Source organism: Protopterus annectens, chromosome 13.part0 (assembly GCF_019279795.1).
Source record: "Protopterus annectens isolate FY-2018-M chromosome 13.part0, PAN1.0, whole genome shotgun sequence".
In the NCBI taxonomy this organism is placed as follows: Eukaryota; Metazoa; Chordata; order Ceratodontiformes; family Protopteridae; genus Protopterus; species Protopterus annectens.
In genome coordinates, this window is record NC_056747.1 from 877,315,781 (window position 1) to 877,339,726 (window position 23,946).

A 23,946-nucleotide genomic window follows, 5' to 3' on the forward strand; every position below is an offset into this window, starting at 1 on the left:
GTGTTAAGCAGAGGTTGATACCTCTCCACCTCTTGGCACAACAAATCTGGACAAAGACAAAAATAATGGGGGGGGGGGCAAAGACCCCAAAAATGCTAGTGATAGATTTTAAATATTGCTCTTCTAAATTTAGAAAGGTGCTAGAATTATAGGTTTTGCATTTCCATGCATTTCCTGAAGGCTGTAAAGTCTGAAACTCAAATGGTTATCATTATTTAGTGACTTCAATCCTCAATGCTTTTCCAGAAAGAAACACATTTTATGAGGAACGGACCAAAAATTTGACAGTTGAGAGGTATGGTTGATAACCCTAGTGGTAATAGTGGGGGTATATACTTAATAAGCTTACAAATCCTGGGGCATACACTGATAGATGTCCTCCACCTAAATGGACTTGCATCATTGCATGTTGGGTGTTATGGTAATGAATGTGTCAGGCATAAAACAAAAACATCCTGCTGTATGATGCTGCACTGAGATATCTTAGTATGGAAAAATATCAGATTAGATGTAGGGTGGCAGGTCACCTGCAGCTGAGAAAAGACATCAATGGCAGCTGCATAAATGACAGAAATATTAAAAGAAAAATCAGATTATCTCCGATGGGGGTTATTAATTATTCCCATCATCTGATATTGAGGAGGGGCATCAGTGGTGTAAGGGCCAAAAGTTGCTATGTTAACTAATTAAGTCAAGAAAATTGCAGCACATGCAGAACCTACTGTGCATGTTTTAGGTTTATGCATTTCAAAGCAGTCACCACACTAGGTGTAATTTTTAATATTTTGGGTAACAACTATTGATGCATGGAACCTCTGTCAAGTTCATTGTGCTATTATTATTTTGTAGACTGGATTATGTATTATATATAAGCTGTGGTGGCGCAGCAGTTAGCGTTGTCGCCTCACAGCAAGAGGTTCTCCCATTCGATTCTCGGCTGGAGCGCCTTCTGTGTGGAGTCTGCACGTCCTCCCCATGATGGAGTGATGCTAAAGACATGCAGGTAAGTGCGAGCGTGCCTTCTTTGAAGGTTGGGTGTTGGGCTGGCAACTCGGCACCGTAAAAATCCACTACCAATCATGAACGGACCAGAGTTCCACTGTGGCGACCCCAAACCGGGAAAAGCCAAAATACTTTTATTATGTATTATATATGGCTTCACTTTATAATCTCGAAATACTGAAAAGCCGAAAAGACAAACATGTCTCTATTGATTAAATCAGTCCAATAAAGCCAAACCCCACTAGCAGGGTTGACCTTATGTCAAGCGGTGCCCTAGGCAAAAGGGCTCCACAGCACCCCTCACACCACCTGGTCCCCCATCCTGGTCTAGTTACACCATTCGATTTACTGGAAAAGCACCCCTGTTAGAGCAGCACCCTAGTCAGCCACCTAGTTCGCCTATGCAACCATGCATGGTTTAACCTTCTTTTGATCTTCGCAGCACAACGTAAGGGGACTGTTTGGCTATACTTCAAAAACACAGGGTCATTAAACCCAGCTGAAGTCCATAATGATTGCGGTGTCTGCAAAATATCCCGAGTAACATCCAAACCAAAGATAAAATAGGTCACACAGGCAAACCACCAGAAAAAAAATGAGTAAATACGTTACACAGACAAACCAATAGAAAAAAAAAAGAAAAAAACAAAACTAGCCAAGCTTGAGTTTTCACTGTGGGATACCTCAACCCCCCTGTAATACAGGCCCATGGGAAGGCTGATACAAGTTGATGACGAAAAGCTTTTGATCAGATATGTTTCTAGGCTTTTTAGAGCTATAAGCTGACAGTGGTCTACAGGTGCAATGTTTGACTCCCTCAGCCTCCATCCATCAGCTAAGTTCGTGATTCTGAGTAAGTTAATTAACCAGACACTGCTCCTGGGATTAACTGTGAAAAAAGGTTTATGGAGAACACTGCTTTACCCCGAAAAACAAACAGAAATAAATAAATACATTTTCAGACTATTGCTCTGACATAAATCATCGCATTTTACTTAAATCACCGTCAGCCTGACTCATTTTTTACTTGTGAGGAGACACGTATTCTTCAAATAAAGTCTGTCGCCCCTACACATTGATAAGTGAGCCCAACCAATGGAGCACTGCAATGTATGCAAACTGTTACTTAAAGTATATATTCTTAACCAGCAAAACAACAGCACATTTACTAAAGAGAACGTTAACGTTCAGACTAAAAATGACTCTAATCTTCTCCGGTGCATCGTGCCAATTCCTTTGGATACTGCGCCTTTAAGAAACGCAGGGTCGACAGTATCCAGGAAAAAGAAAAACAAGCCCCGCCCAAAGCGGGATTGACAGTTGTAGTTTTAGTAGAACTAAGCATTGACGTGTAGGAGACTAAATCATCAAGGAGTAATTACAGCCTTTTACGGCTGTCCAGGTAACAAGTAGAGCAAATATTTTAGCTAAATATCTTGACTGGTACGTTATTTGCTTTTTTGAAGTGAAACCCATGAGCTTCTGTCCTTGCAGCAGCAGTCTGCTTCCGGATATTGATGAGAAGCAGGAGGTACAGTGTAACGCACAGTACTGGATTTAACATATACTCTTAAAAAAAAATGTTATTAGATTTATAAGGGATTGATAGTTTTATGTAGCTGTGGGTACGTCTTTACAGTAATAGGAGTGCATGTTGAGATTGGGACGGCAGTTTTAGAATAGCTGTTGCTGCTGTAACCCTCAGATGGTACGGTCCCAGACTTTAAGGTATGGCTCATTGGAGGAGAGACGGTATCCCCCAGGTTACCTTTTACATTTCCGTCCAGATGTTCATCCTTTGTAGGAAATGCAGTAACCGCATATGAGTGAGCTTGACGTTCATTCATTCAGTAGTATCGCGGGCTTAGTGTAATGCGGCGTTCAGTTTGATATTGTGCGTACCCTTTTCTAAGTACCTCATATTTCTCTGTTTTTTTTTCTTTTTTTGCTCAAGAAATCTGTACAAAATTGGGGGACAAATGCCCATAATTTTTGACAATTTGAAATATCATTCTAATCACTTTAAACGTTAATAACACTCCTGCCTGGTATTATTGACTGACTCCACTTATTTATTAGAGAATCAAAAATTTTAGGAGTGTCAAGGCAAAATTAGAGAAAGATGAGAGGTATAGCGTATCATATCCAAGCATTTTAGTGGCATGTTTGGGTTGTATTTCAGAGGGAAAGACGATAGAATGGGAAGACGCCAATAATTTATTAGGACTGTAGGTTAGAGATTGCTTTCTGTATCAGGGATTGATATCGGAGTATAAACAAAGAAAAATCATAAGGATGGTCTAAATGAAAAACCAGCACTAGTAGAGTTTTTAATAGAATCTAAAACATAATTTGTCATTAAAAGAGGAATAATTAGTAGAGCATATAAAATATTGCATGATCATGATAACTATTAGAGTTAGGCAGGATTGGGAAGAGAGACTGGATAAGAAATTCACAAAGAAACAATGGGGGATATATGTATATCTCCTCAATATGCAACAACATCCAGAAGATTTAGGATTTTGCCTGGAAAGGTTACATAGATATTTTTATACCCCAAGTGGATTCCAGAGAATTTTTCCTCAGGCAGACAGTAAATGTTGGAGGTGTGAGGGGGAAGAAAGAGGTAACTGGGAACATATTTTTTGGGAGTGCAGTGAGTTGGTGGACATTAAGGATTCCCTGCGGGATGCACTGTTAGAGATGCTGGTGGGCAGACTGATTTGACAAGGGAGATCATTTTTCTGAGCTATGATACATAATCGGGATTGTCGGGATATGATAAAGCCATGCTGTATCTAATAATGGTAGCTGCCAAAAAAAGCAGTTACTAGAAAATGGAAATTAAAATCTAAACCAACTGTACTAGAAGTAATGAATATAGTAACAAAGATAAAACAACTGGAAAGGATATCTTTAGAAAAGGGTAGGAGCAAAGTGGGAATTGTGGGAACAGTACATACAAGGGAGGAATGAGGTCTAAAAGGCGGCAGGCCTTATGAGCTGTATAATGTTTGAGTGAGAAACATTGGATAAATTATAAGTTATGTATAATGTTTGCAACTGGGAATGTGTCAGTATTGTTGTGTAAAATGCTTGCAATTAGGATTGTGTCAGTGTGGTTTGTTTTCATTTATATAAATGCATGATAGTCTGTGTAGTAAGTGATGGTTTAATAAAGATGTTTCTTGTTTAAAAAAAAGGCAGGCATTGAATAACTGATACTTGCGTATTATCGCAACCAGATTTCTAAGTTGCCATAGTTCCTAAAGTTATCATGAAAGTAGTTTATCCTGCACTGACAAGGGATGTTTAAAGTCCAAATTACTTCTCTTATCACTTCGGTTCTCCAACAGGGACAGGAATAATGGCCAGATTCCTCCTTCCGGGTAGCATGCTTTACTACTGTGAGTGAAGGTAAGAATTGGTTAAGGCATATACAGTACCAGCTTGCCTGTGACACCGGGTATTCAGGCTTGCCAGTACTGTGGTTCTTTGCATCTGCATTTTTACCCATTTCATTTAGCTGTGACTTTATGTAGGACTGAAACAAAGCGTGGAAGACATTTTTCTTCCGTGCTTTCATGTCTTCTTTTGAAAGGGTTACAGCACTGCGATCCTGTCAAACAGCCTTCGGCTCAAGACAGGATGAAATCCATGTGTTTTTATGTGTTGCAATGAGTTGAGTATTGGTGGAAATCTGTTTTCCTACAGGAATATTCAGTAAGATTAAACACAATCCTGACTCCTTTTGACTGGGAAAGTATATGTGCTTGGTAATGTAAAAACTGCTGCATTTTTTTTCACCTGCCCTGTTCATTTCATTTTGTATTAATTCTCGGCGCTAAAGGGCCGCCCCTGGGAAGACGCATTTGAAACAAATTCCTGTTCCTGTTTCACAGACAAGGTGAAACAGTACTGCTTTTCTGTCCACACACCCCTTTTCACATTATAAAACCCTTGTTTCATGATAACATCAGGAGATATGCCAGATTCCCAGTTTGGTTGTGATAATACGTAAGTACCGAATAATTTATGCAATATTACTTAGGTTATATGATGTACAGCAATATACGTGAAGTATAATGTTTGTCATGTTAATATAGTTTGATTACTTCTATATGATTGTAAATTTGCCTAAGTCTCAATTGATAATTCTATAAAGGTGTCATCTTAACAGGACCATTTGCTGTAAAGTAAACATTATAATAAACAGTGTCATGGAGAGTTAGCTTTTTAAATGGTTTTGTCCACATAATTTTGTCATGGATAGATCAGAAAAAGACCTGTTGTGACTTGTCATTACATAGTCCATAGGATTTGAAGCTTAAATATGCAGTTAGTGTAGCAGTGATGGCACAGTAATTATTTAGTGGAGCAGTTGTAGTTGAATTCAACATCTGGGCTATGTTAGCTTGCATATGGGCTATGTTAGCTTGCTCTTTGTTTTCTCAAAAATAATGTCACGTGACAGGTATAATGAGGTGTGTTTTATATACTTTATTTATTTATTTATTGGTTGTTAACCGGGTTAGTCCAGCTGCGCTAGTGGTCAATTTTCAGTGGAGACCCGAGGAGAAAAGCTCCAGTACATATATAAAGTATATACAATATAAACAAAATAGGTTTACATCATTATAGTATATCTAAGTATACAGAATATGCATCATTATATGATGCAAGTTCAAACAGTTTACAAAGGCAGAATTACAGAGACTTGCCAAATTTTATAATATATAAAGTGAGCAGCATGAGTCAATATTAGGCTGTACAGGAGTAACAGTTTTACAAGTAATATATACACTCTGGTTTGCAATTAGAGCTTTTCAGTTTGAGAATATGAGTAAGGTAGACCAGAGGCATGTATGCAAAAGATTTTTGGAAAGATGTTCTGAGCAAGATCTATGAGGTTTGTTAAAGATGGTAAAGAAGTGATGATTTTAGGTGTGGAGTTAGTTGGGTGTTTTTTAGGTGGGAGCATGTGAAGGACATTCCCATTTGGAGGAGAGATGGGAGAGAAGCATGGATTTGAAGTTTTTCTGGTTAGGTAGATTACGTAGTGGTGTGGGGAGACTGTTCTATAGCTTAGCTATGGTGTGGGATAGTAATAGTTAGCCAGGAGGGTGGATGGATTTGTATATATGTAGGAGGTTTTGGTCTTTGGCTCTCAGGGTGCGGGTAGGTGTATAGGGTGTTAGAGATTTAGCCAGAGAGGGGCATTCTGTTGGTTTAAAGATGAGTTTGTGGGCTGTTGTAAGTTGTAGGTACTGTAGGTGGTTGTGGAGTTCTAGCCAGTTTAGTGTGTGTAGGGAGTGACAGTGATGGGAAGAGTTCTTAGAATTGGTTGCAAATTTGCAGATTTTGTTGTAACAGGATTCGAGTTTAGAAAGAAGGCCAGGTTGTAGATTGGAGAATAGGGGAGCACCATACAAGAGAGAGGGGAGAAGGAAGGTAGATGCAAGGGTATGTCGAGAGGATGAAGTAAGGTAGTAGTTATGTCTGTAGAGGAGACCGATTTTCTGGTGGGTTTTTTTGATTGTTGAGAGGATGTGGGAGTCAAATTTTAGGTTTTCATCGATGGTAATTCCAAGTAGCTTGGTACTAGGAACTATTTCTAGAGGGGTGTTATTGTGACTTTTGATGGAAAACTGGGCCTTGTGGAACTGGGAGGTTTTGGTGGCAGTGAATATCATAAGTTTTGTTTTGTTGGCATTTTAGGGCCAGATGATGAGATTGCATCCATGTTTCAGTTTTGGAGAAAGCTGTTTGGGTATAGAGTAGAAGTTTGGAGGGGCAGGAGGCTGAGCAGATGATAGTGGAGTCATCTGCGTATTGGATGATTGAGGCTTCAGGGATAGAGAGGTGGAAGTTGTTAATGAATAAGTTGAAGAGGAGGGGGCTAAGTACTGATCCTTGGGGAACTCCTGTGGGTGTAGGTAAGAAAGGGGAGGTTGATTCTTTCCATTGTACAGCCTGTTGGCGCATGGAAAGGTAACTGGTGAACCAGTCACGGGTTGATTTGGTAGATTACTTGATAGTTTTTGCATTTGCTGATATGTGCAGTGAAAGGTAAAGCTGTGTTGAACTGTATATGTGCGTGCATGCATGTGTGTGCGGGATATAGTGAGTGAATTTTCAGTGACTGTTCAGGTATGAGTGCCTGCTGTGTCCTGCAGGCCTTATATTTTTAACCATGCTTCAGTTTGATGTTATGCAAGAAAGCAGACCAGCTTGTGAGCTTTACAGCTGTCTATGAACCCTGAATTGCATGTTAAACTGTATACAATACACTCCCGAATTATTTCCTCTTTTGGTACTCCCATTTTGTAATTTTGCATTGCTTGTCTGTTCTTACTTTGGATTGGCTGTGTTTACTGGAAGTTGAAGAACATTAGGTGAGAATTTTTATAAGTCCAGGGATCTAGGATGGACATTGGCAACTTGGGTGCCAGCTGCATCATAACTGAATATTTTGCAGATTGATCTCCAAGGGCTGATATAAATGTTTTGGTAAGAACAGAGGTGAAAGGCAGGCAGGGAACACAACATGCTTATTTTATTATAACTGGGGGCATTGTTGTTTTTTTTTAATTAAACAGACTCCAAGAGATGCACAGAAAGTAAATAACCACCAGCCATAAAGTTGTAAAATTAGGGCCAGTCTAGTGAATATTTTAAATGAGCAAGTAGCATTGTCCTTAATAACAGTGTTGGTAAATTAAAAAGAAGACAGGGCACTAACCTTTGTATAGTAAGAGCTGTAGCACAGGGGTAGTGTTGCCATTGGTATTATTCATTTCTAAATATGTTAAACATTATAAATACACAGACAATTTAAATTCACAACAGTTAAAAATAAACCCCCCAAAAGGATCAAGTGAGCCAGTCTTTATGTGCTTGGTGAAGTATGAATGTTACTTACAAAGTGCAAACATGAATTAACAAAACAACAAAGAAATTTAGTTAGAAAAATGCAACCTGAGGGATCATACTGGAATATAACGGAGTTAAAATGTAAATGAAAAAGGGTCTGTGGATGTTTTTGAAACATTTTTATCTTTAAGTTATTTCCTAATGCAGTACATAAAGTTACACTTGCAAGTCTTCCATGGTAGTGAATCCTTCAGGTGTGGCCCACAGACAGAATGGAAATTGCCTTCATTAGATGTTGAGCTTGACTCAGTAGCATGCCTGAGACAACTAAGTGGAGTACCCGCTAAGGCCAGTTGTGCATCAGACTATCTTATACATTTGCAGGGCTCTGGTCAAGTGTGGCATTGTATGCCATCACAATGATGTTAAAGGTGATTCAGTACTCAGCAGGTAGCCGTTGTAGTGAATGACGAATCTGAACAATATGGATGTTAAGATAAATAAATTGTCTAAATGAAAGAAGTACTGAAACAAAGATGATGCAGTTGTGTGTCACAGTGTAGAGCTTCCTAAGTGATTTAAAGATATTGAAATTGTTTGGCTTTCTACATTGAACATGTAAAAGTATCCGGACACATTTAAAATTATGTGCAGATTAATGATAATTTCACTTCCTCTTTTAAATAACTGCCAGCAGTGGTCCATCATTTGTAATCTGTACTGAGTAAATTATAGCTGCTTTTTTTTACCAATGTAACAGTACAGCATTCATCCACATTGCAAATAATAACAAACATTCCACCTCCTGTGACTGTGACCTAGCTGTGTTACCTTTCTTGGATTTCCTAGCTAGTAGTCGGTCATTGTCTGTGAACAATGAGAGTTTCATCAGTTATTTCCTTTGCCTTCTGGCAAACTAGTAAGTATGCATAACTTATAAATATGCATATTGTCTTAATTGCTTTAGACTTCCATTTCACTAGTCACATAGCAGCTGTATATTGCATGTGATTGCTATGTGATTGCTATCTTTGACAGCATGCTGCCTGTCAGAAGTGCAAGACCTGATGTTGTGAGTCCTGACACATTGAAAAGTAAATTAGGATTCTTACTAACCATCACAGTCTGAAACCCACTACTACACATTTCAACTATTTTTGCTGGGGAGGGCTTCAGCCCCCCTTTGCCATCTGACATGGGAGCCGTGTGCCCACATTCCTTGTTGTGTAAATCCAAGGTCATACAGCCCCCACATTCCTTGCTGCTTGTATAAATCCAAGAGCATACAGCTGTACTCTGTGAAGGGAAAATACTGTGAGATACTACTGTGTTGGACTTGCAGTTGTAATTGTGCTATACTGAAGATCAAAGTTACAGCCGGGCCCGTAGGAATTTCAAATGACACTTGTGACGGTTTGGTAGTTTACCTTGCCTTGGTTTCCTCAGACTTCTTTCATTATGAGTGAACCAGCTATGACATTTGTAACATTTGTTTCCAGCTGATTGAAATAGACATGTAACTAACGTGTTGCCAGTTTCATCAGGATATATTTTAGGTAGCACTGAAAAGGACATCAGATTACATGATTCACATTCAATACTGACTACACCAGTGTCTTAAAGATGCACTATATGCATTACATATTTCTCTTAGGTTTATAGATTGGTACTAGGCTAATTGTCCCTGTGGGCCACTTAAGCCTAGCCAGTTCTTCATGGGAGAATCAAACCCTGCACCTTGTGACTGTAAAGAAAACACCTTAACCATTATGCCAAACTCCCATTTGTATACCAAACTCCCATTTGTTTATACAGATTTCCGACTTGACTGTATGAAGTAGCTTTTACATGTGTTCACTTTTTCATACATGCTGTACATCACTGTACTCTTTATCTTTGTCGTACTATAAACTCTGCATTTTGTACATTGGCAGACATTTTGTATTCGGAGACTTGTTAATGCAAGTCCCGAAATAGCAAGACGAGACTGAATAGTCAAAAATGTTGACTTATGTATAGTAACTTCAAGATTGCATTTGTTGGAATTTTCCCTTTTTCTTTATAGTAATGCCTGAGTAGGGATATATAAATTTAAGGGTGCAAGGTGGGCTTACTCCATCGCAAAAAAAAAATAGTAATAATAAAAAAATTTAAAGGAGATCAATGATCTTCAACATTTACTGTTTTCCTGTAACTTTTTTTTTTGTAATTCTAAGGGCTCACAGTTATGAGTCTCAGAATTACATTAGGGAGTTTTGTACAACAGTGGATACTCTTTTCCCCACTATGAAAGAACATTTTCAGTATTTATTTATTTATGTTTTTTGCTTTCATTCAGTGATTTTGTTCTACAGTATTAGTATTGTTTTTCTCATTATTTTCCACAAACACAGCTAAGCATTTTCATTCCTTCTGAGTACCTTCCTGCTTTTTTCTGTAGTCTACCGTCTATACCAAATATTTTGCAGAGTCTGTGGTCCAAATTTCAACTAACAAGTGTGGAAGTGCTTCGGTAAGAATCTTCTTTGTCACTAGACACTTCTCGACACATCTCTTGATTGGAAGTTTCTTTAAAGTGTTTGTAACTCAAGAGTCTGTTTTGAATATATTCTGATTAAACATTTGTCTCATTTCTATGTAATAGATTTCCATCCATTTAAATGAACAATAAAAATCTCAGATGTTCACACTTAACAGCTGTTCCTGCTGACTCGTTTTTTTTATTTTTTGTAGAATTTTGATTTGTTCTTGCTCAGACCATTTCCTCCTGTTCTTTGCAAGAAGGGGAGCTTTGACTTGCCTGGTTTGCTTTCTGTCTTGTCAAGAGCTTGTACTTTTAGGCTGTAGTAAGAAAGGAGAGGTATGCACTGTCCTCTTTAGTCTAAAACCCATCATCAGTTGAGTAGGCAGTATGTTAAATCCGATGGATTCCTGGAGAAGTAAATAAGTAGTAAAACCAAAACTCCAGTAAACACAAGGCACCAATAAAGACAGTCCAGCTATGCTTCAAGAAAAAGAAAAGTCCCAGCAGTTGAAGCCGCGGTGGTGCAGCGGTAGTGTTGCTTCATAGCAAGAGGTTCTCCTGTTCGGTTCTCAGCTGGAGCGCCTTCTGTGTGGAGTCTGCATGTCCCCGCGTGGTCGAGTGGCGTTCGAAAGACATGCATAGAATGGGCTTCGCTGAAGGTTGGGAGTCGAGCTGGCACCTCGGCACCCGTAAAAAATCTACTGCCAATCATTAGCGGACCGGAGTTCTGCTGTGGAGACCCCTAACCGGGAAAAGCCGAAAGAAGTACTAGTAGTAGTTTATAGGTGAAGGATAACCTGCAACAGTTGCTCTGTAATAGATAGTGGTTGCCTACATTTTCATTCACAAGTGTCAGTTCTCAACTTCCTGTACCCAAGACATCCCTCTTGGGGATCTTGCGCAGCACATAAATGTGACCAGGAGCCAAGACTGTTCATCAGTCTGGTCATGTCGCTTAGATTAGAGGACTTCATAAAACATGCAGTTTTAAAACTACCATTGGGGATGTCTTGGGTATAGGAAGTTGACAACTGCCACCTGTGAATGAAAATGTAGGCAACCACTGTCTTACAGAGTGACTGTTGCGAGTTATCTTTACCTATAAACTACTACTACTGTTTGTTAAACTGCTGGGAGTTTTCTTCTTCTTGAAACACGACTGGACTGCCTTTATTGGTGCCTTGTGTTTACTGTAGTTTTGGTTTTATTAGGCAGTATGTTAACCATGAGGTAGAGAGAGTATTTCTGTAGATGCAACATTTACCTAAAAGTTGTTGATACTGTTCTGAGTTTTTTTCATGTGGCTTTTCCCACTTTCATATAGTTTTCTTCCTTGATGATTACACTGTAGATAGTTAAGTTTAGAGGCTAAAAGTTGAAATTCCTGTAATTACATGCTTGCATAATGTGGATCTTTTCACAGGAAACAAAATGTAGTATTCTAAGCTTCAAAAACATAGTTTTAATTTGTTGATAATAGCAACACTTGTGCCCCATGTAATAACCTCTGGATATTTTGAATAGTCAACAACACATGTTATTTACGCAAAAAGTCTCTGTTCCAGCTTAGTCAGTCTTGTATTGTAATTTTAATGAAGTGGTAATACCAGCACTTGTGTCCCATTAACTTAATGACATCTCTGGATGTTTTAAATGGTTGGCAACATGTATTACATAAACGGAAACAAAATCTTTAAACTGCAACACATGTATTCCAACTCGGTCAGCCTTCTGTTGCATAAAGATAATCTCTCTTTTTTTAATTATTTTTATGGTATGTGTTGCACAAAAAACAGTCTCCTACCTGTTACATTGATGTGCTTAGCCAGTGTAAGACATCATGAAGTCTTTATTTGCACTTCACTGATCTCAGATGTAACTCTTGTATTCTTTCCAGCTTTTATTTCCTCCTGTGGTTAGGTTTTACAGCTTATTTCTTCTTTAAATAAAAAAAAAATCTGGTTTTAATTTTTTATAGTAGACATTTATTTCAGTCAGCTTTTCACTTCTATATTTTGAAGTCATCCAAAATTTAGATTACTCCGAGTATTCTTTTGAAGTATTTCCTGCTTTTCTTTGGTCATTGGAAACTGTGGAAGTGCTCATTTCACCGTAAGTTCTTTCCTGAACAGATTGTCTGGTAAGTGTTTCAGACGCAAACTATTCAAAATGTGTGCTGTATGCATTTCCTTGCCTGATTTGTACTTCACATTTAAATCGTATTTCTGCAGTTTCTTCCACTTACTTTGCAGCCTTGGTGATGCCTTGTGCAAGGATTTCTTAACTATACTTGGCAGTGGTTTATGGTCTTTTTTCACACAAAAGTATAGCAGTGGTATTTTTCACAGCTTTATACTGTGGAAATTAGTTGTTTTCCTGCTTTATCATGCCATTATCATTCTGGCTGGAGTCCGGTTGTAATGTGATTAGATTTAGCTACACCAAACCATTTCAGTGTGGGGAATTTAGATACTCTATCATTTCCATGTTTTTTTTTGCTGTACTCTAGTATTGTTTCATATCCTATTCCAATGTCCAATTCAGTTACTTCCAGTAGGTTCCAAATAATCTTGGAACAGTATTACAGCATTCTTAGAAAATTCTTGAGGATCTCCGTGTTTGAAACAGCTGTACTATGTCTGTGTTGTTTTCGGTATCTGCTTTAAAGTTTCTAATAATAAAAGATAGTCCATGCTGCTCATGTCTGTAGCTCTTGTTTTACAGTCATTTTTATCTCAAGGTCATTCTATGTGTATTCAGTAAACCAGACAGTCATCATCATGTCAGTCCTTCCTTTGGCCCCATGTCTGTATCATCCCTTTATATGAAAAACACCAACATGACCTTTGGTTATTTGTGCAGTAGCTCTCTGAAATTTTGCAGCGTCTGACAAAATAGCAACGGAAAGTCTTAGAAATCAGTACCTTATTAAAAGTACACAACACTGCACTTTCCTAATTAAACTTTATTGGTATATTTCATGATTTGATTTACATCAAGAAGAGTAACATGCTTTGTTTCTGACACGTGGCACTACTGTTTCAATCATATGAAGTAGTTAATGGTTTGTCTTTATAGCCTTATTCAAATGTTATGCATCTCTACAAATCTAGATTTTGTATAACTTCACTGTAGCAACCATGTTATTGGCACATTCCCTAGGCTGTATTTGTTTCTGAATCAAATTCATGTTTTTCATGCACTTTAACTGGGTATCAGTCCTAGCTTGCAAAAGCTGCCGAAACTTCCTTGGACCACACACTACAGATTTGCTAGGCTTTTATCATATTCAGATATATTCTGAAATGTCTAAAAAAATAAGTTTGTGAAATCTTAAAGTTGTCAGATTGAATGTTTTGTGATTCCCCTTTTAATTCTGCGTTCACATTACACCTTCTTTTTACCACACTGAGTTGACAAGTCAAACAACACTGTATAGATGGTACTTTTGACAGTATAAGCTGCAAGGATTGTATTTCTTATTTTTATATTTGCAAATAAACCCTTTCTGTCCCTTCTGTTTTACTTGAATGCCCGGAATAAGTAGGTAGTTTAACTTGTTTCAAGTTGCTCTCTTTTGCTCAACTATTGGAATTGAAGTTTCTTAGAAATCTAGTGTAAACTCCGCATTTCATTTAGGTTTTTCTTCGTAGATTTCCAGTAACATTCTGGTTGTGTTTTTTTTCAATACTTTTATGTTGAACACATTTCACATTATACATTTTCAGTTCAAGTTGTATTCATAATTAACTACTTTTCTTGATCATGCTTTTATACATGCACTATTTTTGACTGAATACTTACATAGTTTAGAATAATTCATTTTGCACATCTACAGACTGGATTAATAATGGATAATTTCTTGTTAGTATACTTATAACATAACTCTCACAAGGATTTCCTCTGTACCATGTCTGACTGACTCCTTATTCTTGCTGGAGGTTTCAAAAATTATTTTTACTGTTGGTTTTACTTGTTTTCAGCTTTCTTATCTCACATGCCACTTAGCATACATCTGACATTTCTGTGAGCTTTTTAACTGTGAAAGGGCAGTACTGTCGTTCTGACACACTAATAAGTCATGCAGCTCTCCAAATTCTCAGTCTTTTGCTGCTTTCTTAGTTATGTCCCTACTTTGTACCTCCCTTTGGTACACATAAAACATAACTTTTCTTCAATTCGGACACCATCTCCTTTTATATCGGGATGGTTGAAATAATGAGACAGATATTCGATATATGCTGCCCTCTTCATCATCGTGTATTTGACTATGCCACGAAACAGGAAATTGGACCACATGATTCATGTTCCATAGTGAATACATTACGGTAAGGTGGAATGCTTACTTAATGCTTTGTTGTGAGTGATATCCTGGGACTAACTGTTCAATAGTAGTAGGAGCAACAGGTCTTGTAAAAAAATAATTTACAGTTTTATTTAGATATGCAGAAGGGTGGAATCCTCCTTAATGTTTTTGCTTTCTCTGTACTATCAAGCTAATAACCCTGTTATCAGTCATGCCTGTAACTTACTTCTGTGAGGGAGTGAAGTGTTTACTTTTCCTTCTGGATTTCCTGGTCTTGACTATGTCCTGCATTTATTTCATTTATTTGCAGACTGTTCAGACCGATGAAAAGATTTCAAGCCTATGTAAACCAAGGCACTGCTGGGATTCCATGTGTGTTTGGAGAGTAAAGCTTTATTTTTTTTTGTCTGTGACTGATTCAACTGCATTCTGTTTGACCTGCTGCATTGTTTTCTGTTTTAAGAAATCTGCTTAGCCTGGTGTTTTTGTCCTTTGTGAGAGATAGGCACTTAAATTTTCTAGGCTGCACATTTCACATGTTTTTTTTTCGTTGGTTAAATTGTCGGAGTGATACTTAAATACACAGTGAATTTCTGGGCCCTTTGTCTGTTGCTGAAAAGATTTAGAAAGTCTGCATACACTAAAGGACTGTTGGTTTCCATGCTATTTTTTTCCCACTCATCCTCCCCCTTTTTTAAACCTGGTGATTTTAAGATGCCTATCCCTACTGTAAATTGAGCTTAATAACCTCATCCCTTTCTATATTGCTGTTGATATATTGAATTATTTATTTGCCTTTCCTTGTGCTTATATTGAAAAAGTGCATTTTGACTCTCCTTGTCTGTTCTGCAGATTTACTTGCTCTAAATTCATTATCCAGCTAGCTGTTGGATAAGGTAGTATATTTTTACACTGTAGCAAGCATTTGTTTTTAGATCAAGAGGCCGTTTGTCTGTTCAGATTGGGGAATCACTTGAGATTTCTGCATGTAGCTTTATTAGCTGAGGGATTGTTAATCAGCATATGTTGTTTTCAGAGCCTTTATAAATTCTGTACAGTTGAGTGGCTGTTGGCTCATTTATACAAAGCAAAGTACTTATTGAATAATCAGACTTTAAAAAAAGTATACTGCTGTATCCGTATCTTTGTTTGTTTGTTTGTTGTAACATTTCACTCTGGACACTCCTTTACTGTGCTTTTACATTTGGAGGACTGGGATTATTCAGTTAGTGGCAGTAGGTATTTACCTGGTTTGTCTGAGCTGGGAATCACACAAAAGGGCTTTTCTTTCCACTTCTCTTATATACAGTGACTGTACTTCTGCTTTAAGTTGTTAATTGCACTGTATTACATTGTTTCTGTTAGTTTATAGGACTGTTGTAGATAGTTTGTGATCTTGTTGCAGTTGGGCTCCAAACCAGCTATTCTACATTATGAAGGTGTTTTTCTGTTTCCTTGTGACAGAAATGTCCTGCTCTAACCTATCTGAGTTGGAGATTGCTGATGAAAGGTTTATTGTGTGCTTTCCTGATTGGTAGTTAGCTTAAAACTTGTTTTTCTTTGCTCATATTTAAGCCTCGCATTTGCGTAGTGCTGCTCTTCGCTCAGCGATAGTTAGCAATGCCCTGTATAGATGCAAAAGCATAGAAGCTTAGTTTGTCCTTAAACAGCTGTCAGTGAAACCCTTCCAAGCTTTTCTGCTGCTGTAGGAGCAATTTAGTTGTACACTGAGCAGCATTGCCTTATTGTTCAACCTTAGCCTACACAAAGTGCAAGTCCCTCGCTACCAGCACAGTCCAGTCCCCTCTCTAATAAAACATAAGAGTAAGAGTCTGTTGTCATGGATGGGCAGTTTCCCATCATTTCTGTGGCCAGCCTGATAGACATGAGAATCCTGAGGCAATGTAGCAATTGTCTCATGTGTACCGACAACCACTTACTCCTGAAACAAACAAATACTTTATGTGAGAGATGTAGTTACACTATGAAATTGGAGGCAAGACTCTCACATAAGGACAAATCGAATGCCAAACAGGTTGTCAGCACATACACGCGCACACACTTTCCACACTAAATAAGGACATGACACACTCATATGAGGGAGGTACTTACTAGTAACAGTAGATTAGAGGCCTTCCAAACATAAACTACTTACAAACATATCAAACCACAACACATAACACACACATCAATGTCTCTGCAAATAAGCCCGTACAGTATAACACCACAAAACCTAATGTATTGGTCTTAGGTGACTCTATTGTGAGAGGCAAGGATGTTCTCCTCACCAGGCTGGATATGAAGCGGGTTGCAGTTAGCTGTCTGTCAAGTGCTATGCTCCATCAAGTCACTCAAGCACTCAGATCACTCAGCCACAAATACCGGTATGATTCCATCATAGTCCATGTGGGGATGAATGACTTGAGACCTACCTCATTCAACTAGATGAAGAGAGACATGACTGGTCTTTCAGATTATGTCACAGGCAGGTATAAGCCTTAACAGTAAGCATCATTTTGCCTTTTCCAAGGATAGGTTCATAGGTTCATAGGTTCATAGGTTTATACTAGGCTATCTGCCCTAAGGCATTTATAAGCCTAGCCCAAATTATTGTGGCTTACGCCACCCCTTATATGAAAAAATACTGTGCCCATTAGTTTGTTGTGCCTCTGTCCAGCAGTGACCCAGAGATGATTCCCGGGGTAAACCTACGATCTCCCATCCACAGGTCTAGATTTCTCTTGAACAGAGTCAGCGAGGTGCTCTGCCTCACATGGACCGGGATTTTATTCCACAGCATAGGAGTCTCTGAGTGATAAATCTATCCCTCCAGCACGCCCTATTTATATCCGTGCTAAGGTTTAAGTCGCTTGCTCTAGTGGTTTTGGTGGATTTGGATTTTTGAGGTGGAGCATGTCCATTAATTCCGGGTTGGACATGGCCTTGTATGTCAGGCACATGTCACCTCTGAGCAGACGGTATGCGACTGAATAGAGCTGGAGTTTCTTCAATCTGGCAGCATATGACAGATTTTGGAGTCCCTTTATCCTTTTGGTGAGGAACTTTTGGGGTCTCTCCAATTGCTGCAGATGTCGGGTGAGATACATCCCGAATGGGGCATTGTACTCGATCATTGGTCTGATAAGTGAAGAGTACAGGGGAACAATGACCTCACTAGATCTGGATGTGAATCCTTCATGATCAGGTGGGCAATGTAGAAGGTCTTTCTAACCACTTTAGCAATGTGAGTGTCAAAAGAAAGGCCACTGTCAACCTGGGTCCCCAGGTCCCTGATAACCTCTTCTGTGCTTAGTGGATTGCCACCTATATGGTAGCTTGGGGTTACCTTGTTTTTCCCAAGGGTATGACTATACATTTTTGGCGCTTAACTTCAGGCCATGGCTCTGGCACCAGCTATCTGTTTCCGTGAGTCCCTTCTGAAGGTTATCAGTGTCCGATGCACTTTCCACTATGGCGCCCAGTTTGCAGTCATCTGCAAACTTTGTCAGCCAAAGTCCTCCCATGTTGGCCTGTACTTCTGAGAAGTAGATGCCAAACAATAGGGGCCAAGGACCGAGCCCTGTGGGACACCACTTGTGACCGGCTTGGAGTCTGACACAGCCAGCAACTCTAACCCTGTGGGTTCTGTCCTTAAGCCAGTTTGCAACCCATCTTGTGACATATGGGTTTACATTTAAGCTGGTGTTTTTCTACAATACCCGAAAGTGGGGTATTGTGTCGAAGCCTTTGCAAGGTCAAGGTAGGCTGTATGGACTGCCTTTCCCTCATCAATGGCCTTGGTGACTATTTCAAGAAGTCCACCAAGTTCAAAAGGCATGATCTTCCCTTGACAAAGCCAAACTGGGTCGGTCCAATGTCTGCAAGTCCCCTATATCTTTGTTTATGAGCTCCATTATGATCCTCTCCATAGCTTTGCAGACTAGACTTGTTAAGCTTATGGGGCTGTAATTACCAGGGTCCGTAGAGGCGCCACCTTTGTGGAGTGGGACCACAGTTGCCGTACGCCACTCCTTGGGCACGTATCCTGTGGTAAGGCTGAGATTAAACAGCTGCCTTATGTGCGGGTTTAATTCCTCATTTAGCTCGGATAGCACACAGCCGGGGACACCATCCGTCCCATTGATGCTGTGTTTTTAGCTTTAGAGAGAGCAGCTTTCACCTGCGCATTTGAGATGTCCGGGAGGCTACACTCGGCTGGGATAGTTATCTCTCCTTTAGGGGAGAGGGGTGAAGTTTGCACTGAACCTGTCTGCCAGTATGTTGGCAATGTCTGTGGGTTCAGTGATTTTTGTATCATTTTGGACTAATTCTGAGCATATCTGTGAGTTTCCACCCAGGTTCCTAACATAGCTGAAAAAGGCCTTATGATTGTCCTTGAATCCATGGCAATTTTTCTCTCAAAATTGGCCTTAGTTGATTTTATGAGTGCTCGTATTTTTTTACTAATAATGATCAGGGGTGACTTCCCTTTTATGGATTTTGTTCTATCATGTAATAGCTTTCTCCTCTTATTGTAAAGTTTGTTAATGGCTGGGGTCCACCAGACTGGACGTTTGCCCTTTGTGGAAAGAGTCTTGGTTTTATTTGGGATTGCCTGATCCATGCAGTCCTGGAGGTGTTCATAGAAGGCATTTGTAAGGGCTTCCGCAGCTTGGGTTGTGGTTTCCTCTGACTCAGGGGCCTTGAAGGATACCACACCAGTCTTGAGTAGTGTGAAGTTTGCTTTAGAGAAGTTCTTCACTATGGTCTTTTTTGTTTGGGGTGATGCCGCAATACAAACAAAAAATGATTGACTTTAACAGTTGGCTTAGTTTCTGGTGTCAGTCCAAGGGGATCCAATATCTGTAAGTCTGGGATAACTTGGTCCACACTGCTTTCCCAGAGATGGTCAGCACCTGTCTCTTCTAGGTTTCTGGATACTGGCAAAGGTATTAGCCACCCCTATTGTACCTTACTTAGGCAGTGTCAAAATAACCAACCTCCAACATAACAAAATAATCTCTAGATAAATTCAAGGTACTGTTGCTAAATGCTAGGAGTCTAAACAAGATGTTGCACTCCCTAGAAGCAGTCCTCACTTTGGAAGATGCTGATGTCTGTGCAGTCACTGAGACATGGCTCAAAGGTGCAGAAAGTACCCCGGACATGTAGAGCTACAATGCCTTCCATATGTTCAGACCACAAACTGAGCATAAAATAACCAAAGGAGGAGGTGTATCCATCTACATTAAGGATAAGTACACCTCAAGACTGGTCAAACAGTATGACTCTCTTGAGCTACTCCGTCCAATTAACTATAGGAAAAGCCCCCTTACCACATCATAGCTAGCTATAGGTCTCCCACCATGAAACCAGAAAAGCAGAACGCATACCTGGACTTACTGGAATCACTTGCCATACAGCCCAACACCTTACTCATGGGCGATTTTAATTCTCCTACCTTTGACTGGGAAATGTACATAACTCCAAACATGCTGGCTCAGAGGTTCTTGGACTTTAGCTGTTCCACAGCATTTGCACTGACAATCAACACACTCACAAGAACTTCAAATGTCCTGGACATAGTACTCAGTAACATCGGAGAGAATTGCACCCCCCCCACAGTATAATGCCCTCCCTGGTAAGATTGGACCATAAATCAGTCTTGTTCGGTGTAATTATAAAATCATATACCTCACCCAGCTTAAAAATTTTTCAAAGACAAACTACCTCCTACTAAGTAATGGTATAAGAAGTTTCAAAGGCCCCTTGAACATAGATAACGCAGACTCCTATGAAGAGGTGTACACCAATGCCCTCTATAACCACTTAAGCTGTTGTATAGAATCGGCTGTACCTAATCAGATTAAAACCAAGTTTTGCCAAAAAAACAAGCCACCCTAGTGTATCCCCAGAATAAACAGGCTATACAACAAGAGAAAGAAACTAATGTCCAAGAACAAGAGGGAACTGGCTCAGCATCTTGGAACTGGCTCAGCAGAGGAAGAAATCCATCTTTAGCTTAGATAAACAAATCAGAGATCTTGTCAAGTCCTCAAAAGGTAATTACGAAGACAAAATAGCCTCCCTAGCTAAGGATAATCATAAGGCATTCTTTAGCTACATCTGAAATCTGAAAAGGAATACACCAGCTGTGTGCTAAACTGCTTGCGGATAGCACCACCCATACTCAACTGGCAATAATAGCCAACATGCTAGCTGACACATTGATGCAGACTTCACCCCCCCCCCTTCCAGTCATCCCCCAACCATTCCTCAGCTTATTATCTCAAGAGAGCAGGTAATTTTGGCTCTCTCTAAGGCCAAAAACACGGCATCAGTGGGACCTGATAGCATCCCGGGTTACCTTTTTAAACAACTTAAAACATGTCCTAACAGACCCATATGGATCTCTGTTTAACCACAGCCTGCAAACTGGCTATGTTCTGGTGGAATGGAGGACAGCAACAGTAATCCCTGTGCACAAAGGGGGACCATCACCCGACTCTGGGAAATATAGGCCCATAAGTTTGACTAGCCTCATTAAGACCATGGAAAGAATCATTATGGACCTTATTAACAAGGACATAGGTAATCTCTTAACTCTGGACCCAACCCAGTTCGGATTCGTTAAAGGTTAATCATGCCTGTTTAACATAGATGGCTTCTTCAAGAAAGTCACCAAGCACCTGGACAAAGAAAAGACATTGCATACCACCTGTCTTGACGTAGCCAAGGCATTTGACATGATCCCCCACTTGGGTATTATAGAGAAACTTTTCCAGTTGGGAATGAACCCCTAAATTACCAGATTGGTAGCCAGCTGGCTCACCAGCAGGACACATGCTGTCAAAGTGGGTGACTTCACCTCTAGCAAAATACCTGTCACCAGTGAAGGATTCTGTGCTGGTCTCCTACTGTTTGCCTGGACTTCTGAGAAATAAATTACAAACTTGTACAAACTTGGACGACCTGTGTCTGACCAAGTTTGCTGACAGTTGCAAATTTGGAGCAATCAGAGTCCCTCAATGATTTTAATATGCTGCAGACAAATGATTGGTGCCAAAGCCAAAAATGCTTTATTATTCCCTTTGGGAAAACTGACATACCTGCTAATTACATAGTAGACAGCACCCCCCTAAGTATAGACCCAGTGGTACATGATCTGGGTACTCAGGTTGATAACAACCTGAACTTTGACCACCACATATCCACAGTAGTAAACAGCACCCCCCTAAGTGTAGACCCAGTGGTACATGATCTGGGTACTCTGGTTGATAGCAACCTTAACTTTGACCACCACATATCCACAGTAATAAGAAATCCTTTAATGTGACACATCTTATAAGTAAAGGTATCGCATCTAGATCTAAGGATGCTATAATTCCATTATACTCTGCCCTCATCAGACTAATAATTGCATGTAGACACCAGCAACAATTGGCAAGACCACAGAGGTTTCTCACCAAGAAATTACAGGGTGCACAAAACAAGTGTTATGTGGAAAGAGTGAAAGTCCTGTCACTGCATTCTGTCTCCTACTAGTTGCTAAGGGATGACCTGTACCTGTCTTACAGGGCAATCTCTGACTCGGCCCTGACAGAAATGCTACACATACGTAAATCAAACGAGGATCACTCGGTCCAGGGATCTTAATTTAGCCTTATGTTTTTATGGCTAATAGCTTTATTTTCTTCAGGAGTGCTGGGTTAACATTATTGGACCTCCTTGCCCATAACTTATGGTAAATTTGTTTTTGTGGTTTACATTATGTTATGGTAAATTTGTTTTTGTGGTATACATTGTCTTTTGCTTTGATACATGTGGCTGGCAGTACTAACAATTCAGATAACAGGCAATGTAAGAAACTGTTTCTTTATTTTATTACATTTTTTTATATCGTAAATTGATTGTATTCCTTAATAAGAATATACAACATGACTGGTTTGTTTGCTTTGCTAGTGTGAAAGAGTTGTTTTTTGTAAAATCAGTGAAAAAGAATATATTAATCTTTATTCTTAATAAAGAATAATGGATGTATGGTCTTGCTAAGATAGCTTTCTTCGTGGATAAAGTCTAAATTTTTGTTCAGATATTACATGAAGACTTTTAGAAGTTTCCTCCCTTTAACTTTCTTTATAATTTTGGAAGGCTGTGTAGCAGTACCACTTTTTTGTGGATCTTTACCCCATTATCTATACTCCCCTCTGAGCTAATCAGGCTGTTTGTTCCCCTTCACCGAGGTAAAGTTTGACCAAGAATGGTCTTCATTTAGAGAACCTTTATTGTCCTCTACATTTTTCTATTTTATTTCTTAGCCCTGTTTTATGCACACTTGAGCCTACTGCACGTCAGGGAGAAGCATGCAGTGGGACATTACAGCGGAATTCCCTTTGTTTCAGCAAGCGGTGTTTCCTCTAGACTTCCTTGTTCCTTCCTCTCGGATCATTAATAGTGATCTCGCTGATGGGAAATCCACTCTCCAGTGTTCCCTGCAGTACACACGAGCTGCTTCCACAGGAGATATGAGATGGCCACTGCCCCTCACTCCTCTCCCTCCCTGCCTGGCTGCTGTAGTGCTGGAACCACTAATCAAGTTGTGGTCATTTGAGTTGCTATAAGGACTTCATCCCAATGCACTAGTGAGCCAAGCCACAGTAAGCTTCTGTGCCATGCATATGTGGATCATGTGACTTTGGCGTTATGTTTTAAGAACCTGTGCAGTGCATTTTAATAGTTGAAGATTGCACTGCATCCACAAGTTATGTGACTTTAACACCTATTACAGAAGATAGTATTGATTTTAATGGAAAATAAGAATTTGTAAAGTGAATAATTTGAAAAATGATGAGTTAAGCTTCTAAAACTGTTTTCTGCAAATCTGCAGCTAGTGGCCTTGTTTTTTCAACATGTAATATGCTGCTGTTGCTTATTTCCAGGCCTACCAAACTCTATTTCTTTGTTTTCAGCACATCACAGACCCTACTTATAATGGCAATTGTTTCTCAAGAACATTATTTATTTTTCTGTCGGTACTCGGTGGCTACACCTAGCTATCACCAAACAACTTTGTTACTGGGTTCCATACCCAGCACAACTCCTTGTGAAATGACCTGGTGGTCGAAACCAAGCAGCTTTGTGTTAGAATTACCAGCAAAACTGTTGTGTTGGTCAACACTTGTTAGGGTTTAAACTGCAAAACCTTTGAACTTGCCATTGTGTTTGAGGCCTAAACGCA

At 39.5% G+C, this 23,946-nt stretch overlaps 1 protein-coding gene across 6 annotated transcripts in view; it reads left to right on the plus strand.

Moving 5' to 3' along the window:
* Positions 1 to 2,277: 2,277 nt before the first annotated feature.
* Positions 2,278 to 23,946, plus strand: part of LOC122787740 (protein rapunzel-like) — a 212,582-nt gene continuing 190,913 nt past the window's right edge. Inside the window, exon 1 of one of the 6 annotated variants that reach the window (XM_044054606.1) lies at positions 2,278 to 2,404. The gene's annotated coding sequence lies outside the window, so the exon portion shown is untranslated. The other 5 variants (XM_044054607.1, XM_044054608.1, XM_044054611.1 and 2 more) reach the window with 5 other exon arrangements.